Consider the following 5,701-nt stretch of genomic DNA (forward strand, 5'->3'; position numbering starts at 1 on the left):
TTTCTACTATAAAAGCGAACAATTTTATTATATTTTATTATGACAGCAGCAGGTCAAAGTACTTTTTCATGTACTTTGCATTCAAACTGATGTCGTACGTTTAATGTCAATTACCTTTGCTTTACGACTACAAACAATTTTATGCACCCTTTGAACCCAATTGCAAATAGTGGCAAAAAGTGTTTACCTTGCACACTTTTTGTGCTGTTGTATTCCACTTTTTCCATTCTTTTCCACTTTTTGCTTTGGAATCTATACAAATAAGCAAGTATTACCATAAACAACCCAGTAACAATGTAATTTGAATGTATCAATGATAAACCCCAGCCACAGGCAACGAACCGAAATCGTTATCGGCCCACATGCAACTGATAGTGGCGGTCATGGTGACAGTGTTTGGTGATGGTGACGGTGTCGACATCTACGACGCCGACGACGACGAGGACGGCGACAACTTATATGGTTGTCTATTTGTATGCCGACTGACGCCTTCATACTCGCATATACGTCTATGACGTCTGAATGGGTACTACACCCAGCACCCAAATCTAAATTAGTGCTGCGTACTTTATTTGTGTAATGGAAGCCACAGCCACAGGCTGGGTGCATCGCTGATTGGTATTCGTGTAGTGATGATGTCGGTGATGTGCCGCTGTTAGTGACGTTATCTTCATTTATTTATTTAAGCTTAATTTGTTTGAATTCTAGTGAAACACAAACGATTACTGATGCTCGTTTAATGTTTGTATTTCGCACTTAAAGGTTTTTAATTAAATTTACTTAAGCAAAATACAATATATTATAAAAGATACAATTTCATTGCTGCTGCTATTACGCCGCACTGTCACACCCACTCAACCCACTCAGCCTGTTGATGAATTTCTTTCATGCCTTTCTCTACTGACGTAATTTTTACTCGCCTTGTGATGAGAAATGATGAGGAATGATGAGGAATGATGAAATTACAAAATGAAACTACTGTGCCGCCACTGTGCTTGTGATTTCATTAACATATTCATCACTGCTTACCAGTTTACACAGTCATTATATTTATGCTCCCTTGTCATTATAGGATTTCTTTTCTCTTCTCTGCTTCTTGCTTTTTGCAAAATTAATCCATAAAACTAACTTCAAATTTCTTGAATTTTATATTAGTTACTTTATATTGTTCTCACAATGATTATCATTATAAAGTGGAATTAGTATCGTACAATATTTTATGTAGTGTTCAAATTAATTGTATTTATAATGTATTATTTAATAAGTAACACAGCTCCGTAGCCAGAAATTTACTTTGAAGGGTTTTAAGAAAAAAATCTGGATGGACTATACTTGTGTTTAGTGTTCAATCATTTCATGATGCAATCACATGAACAGACGTGTACATATAGTACGTCAATTAATTTCAAAGAGGATTCAGTAGAAGAGAAGAGACACCCTCCCTCTTTGGGTACGACCCTGATAAACAATATCTTTAAAGAATATTATTAATATTCCAAAACTTTGTTGAAAACATTTGTAGTCCCAAAACAGACATAAACATATTTGAAAACATATATGAATATTAAATTATAATCTCCGATAAAATCGAAATAACAATATTATATAAAATATGAAAAACTATGCGAGTACCTATAGATCTTATAAATGATTGTATACCACAGACCTTTTTAGCTTAATTCTAAAATCCGTTTTGATGAAAGAAACTATATTCTTGATTTAGAGAGGCAATAGAGAGGTATTACAGTAGCAAATTACAAGAAGCGTTCGAACAGTAATAAAGAAGCAACAACAAAAATTTGATTAATTTATTAAAATTTGGGTGAACACACAATGCTATTTCAAGTATTTCCAAATAGTTATCATCAGTAATCTTAGAAAATATTCGAATTTATTTTTTAGTTTATAGTATATAATCTGTCGGATTGCAAGTGCCAGGCTTAGAATTCGTGCCTGATAAATTATAAGCGATAAGTAATCATGTTTTTCCAAAGCTGCACAAACATTCAATGCTCAAGCCTCAAGTTTTTTTTTCACTTTATTTGTATGTAGTATATACTATATATACATAGAATACTGTTGTCTGGTTTTTTGGATATCTCAAAAAATCCGTGCAAAACGATTTACATTAAAGGAAGAGAAAAACTCCCACTGAGGAGGGACATTTAACAGACCTTCTTAAAAACGACTATGGATATAGGATTCATCAATTTTAAGAACATAGGCATTAGTGTACTGAAGTTGAGAAACTTGTTTTTATATATTTCTTTATCTATGTTGTGTTTCTTTGAGTTGATAAGCGTTTTATCGTACAGGTCATAAGACTGTTGAACAAAGTTGTCATTATTGTAAGTATCTACGTAATTGAACTCTGGAACTCTGCATCTCCATCAAACATTGAAAAACTATTAAGAGCTCAATCGAAAACCATCCGGCAAATAATTTATGAAGATCTTCGAATTAGCACAGTCAATGATCTAATTGTCAGCAACACACCAAAACACACTTGCAATCTCACCCAAAGCACTGGAAGTCTGGTTTTAAATTCAGATTGCATTCCAAACACTATGTGGAGTAGACTGTAGGTAGAGTAGAATTAGACTAATGAAGTATAAAAAATAAGCCGTAACAATTGTGTAAAATGTTAATTTTAAAAGAAGTCTACCCCGGATTACTTATGTTTATAACGAGAGCTTGATTCACTGTCCATTTACTGGTCCAGACTATAGTATAAAACTAGCCATGCAATTTGTTAATCTCTAGGACATGCTTGGTAAAGTGAACCCCTTTCGCATGATCCGCTATAAACTAAACTTAATATAATATTTGAGTAGTTCAATTTTCTACAGAGACTATGAAAAATAATAGAAGGGTTTATAGCTACATATGGCGATATGGCGACTGCAACAATATGATATCATTTGATGAGCAAATTACTGTACATAAATATATTTAAAATCAACAGTTAAATAAATACTTAAAAATTTGAACCTCAGATCCAATATTCTTACTAGATGTCAACCTCAGTAATCTAAGCTTACCAGTGCGTATATAATATTAAATCCTAACATACTAATCTATCTAATAGGACCTAAAAACCAATCCAAGTACTATATGGAGTAGACTGTCGTTCACATTCTTGATGACTAAACAAAGGTATAACGACTGCCCAGCTTGCTAGGACTCGTAATGCTAGTTGTTAGTAAAAGTGATCAAGATGCCATACCAAGTATATATAAGGTTAATTTGGATATCTAACGGGCGTTTTTTAAAAGTGATTGTTTTGTTTTTGGTTTTCATAAACAAAATGGACCATCACTTCATCAGTTTTGAATTGAATAAAAATAAAAAACATCAAGTTTTAGTATTTAAATCTCATCTGCCAATTAAGTAGTCTCCCAATTTATGGGTGGGTCATATGGTATTCTTTTTCCTATATGTGCTTTCAATTTCTAGAGTCAATTAAATTTTAATATTTCAAAATGTATATGGCCGTAAACGTATTTTTAAGACTGTTGTAAAGTTGTTGTAGCAATAATTATATTGAAAAACGAAATATCCGAAGATTATTAATAGGTTTTATATAAAAAAAAAGTATATCAAGTAATAAATGTTCACTTTTTTGTTGTTCTGTATGAAACCTATTAATAGGTTTATTAACCTATTATTAGACCTAACACACTAATACATGTCCGTCAAAAGTGTCTATTCATGTTTTTGCCGATGTCTGCTCGATATTAACCATTTTCTCTAATGAAAATCACGAAATTTGCTGAAAGATAACGACATATACGTATATAGTTTGACATGAAGATTAGATTGTAAAATAGATTCAAACAAATAGTTAACTAGGTAAAAATATATAATATAACGTGTAAGGAAAATACTAACGAGTACATACAAACTAAGATTAGTTGACGATAATTTCATACAATAACTTATCGTCTCATCCATAAAAACAAGACGTATATTGGGATGACGTAACAATTTAATTAAAATATAAACAAAACAAAACATTTCGTCAGAAGAAGCTAAATTAACTATTTTAAATTGTTGAGTTTTATTGTTTAATATTCAAGGCCTATTTACTATACAATGTTTTAATCATTCTATATTTATTAATTAATTTGAATACCAAAAAAAATTTTATTTCGCTACTGAATTAGTTAATCAAATTTAAAAAAAGGTACTAGTTCATTTTACGACACAATTAGTTCATTCAAATGAATCAAAAGGTTTTACATATGTACTTTACACAATAACCTCAAGGGACAGAATTATTGATTTAGTTCATGAAAATGAACTAAAATAAATAGTTTTTCCTGTTCTTCACTTAATTAACTGAATAAGCGAACTATTTTATTTAACTATAAACAATTAGTTCATAAAAATAAATCAAAATACATAGGTTTTATATATGTACTTTACGCAGTAACCTCAAAGATTGAACTAGTTTATTTTACAACTGATTTGATTAACAATCCTCAAGTCCTGGACTCTCAGGAAGATATGCTGATTTAAGGTCCGTCATCAACTAAAAGACAAATAAATGATATGATTTTTTGTTTTTTAGCCTAGTTAAAGCCTAGTGTGGGGTAGAGATAAGCCCCCCAGCCATTATAGAGTAAAAGTGCGTAATAACACTAACTCAAGAAGAAGAAGAATCAAGAATCAAGATTAATCAAAATGAGTTAAATTTCAAAGTTTTTATATGTCATTAAATTCAACAAAAATACATAGCATTTTTAAATGTGCTTCCCTCAATGAACTAAGACATCGAACTAATTGATTTTATTATTGATTTAGTTCATTAAAATGAACTTAAATTCATATATTTTACTTATGTACTTCCTCCAACAAACTGAACAAGTGAACTAGTTCATTTACCGATTCAATCACTTTATCAAAATGACTCAAAATTCTTTGGTTTTGTTTATGTATGTACTTTACGCCAAAATTTCAAGGGATGGAACTATTGTTTTAGTTCAGGAAATTGAACTAACGAAAAACGGCTTTTTTTCTGCTATACTCAATAAACTGAAAGACGGTACTAGTTCATTTTACAATTTAATTATTTCATTAAAATGTGTCAAAACTTTTAGGTTGTATGTATATAGTTTACGGAATAACCTCAAGGCATCGAACTAGTTTATTTTACTATTAATTAAGTTAAACAAACTGAACTAAAATACAAAGCTTTTTTAAATGTACTTTATTCAATGTACCAAAAAAAAGGTACAACTTAATTACTTAATTAAATTTAATTGAAATGCATCACTTCACTCAATGAACTCAAAAATATCAAACTAGTTTACTTTACGATTGGTTTAGTTCAGTAAAATGAACTAAAATATCGAACTATTTTGTTAAGACTAAATTTATTGAAATGAAGTAAAATACATAGCTATGTAAGTCGGTAAAGTTTATTCAGTATATTGATTGAAAACATGGACCTTATTACTTCTTTTAAAATAATTCTAAATACAGTGAAAACTCTCTTAAGCAAACACTTATTGCCAGAGAGAAGGGAAACGTTCAGAAGAAAGATCCGATTAACGAGTTCTGATTCTAGAGTAACGAATATTTGTTCAATAAGGTTATTTATTATCATAGATCAGCTGTATCACTGCATATATATATTTAACATTAATTACATATATATTCTAATATAAATGAAGAAAATATGTGTATTTATTGAACT

The sequence above is a fragment of the Teleopsis dalmanni genome, chromosome 2 (assembly GCF_002237135.1).
Source record: "Teleopsis dalmanni isolate 2A chromosome 2, ASM223713v2, whole genome shotgun sequence".
NCBI lineage: Eukaryota > Metazoa > Arthropoda > Insecta > Diptera > Diopsidae > Teleopsis > Teleopsis dalmanni.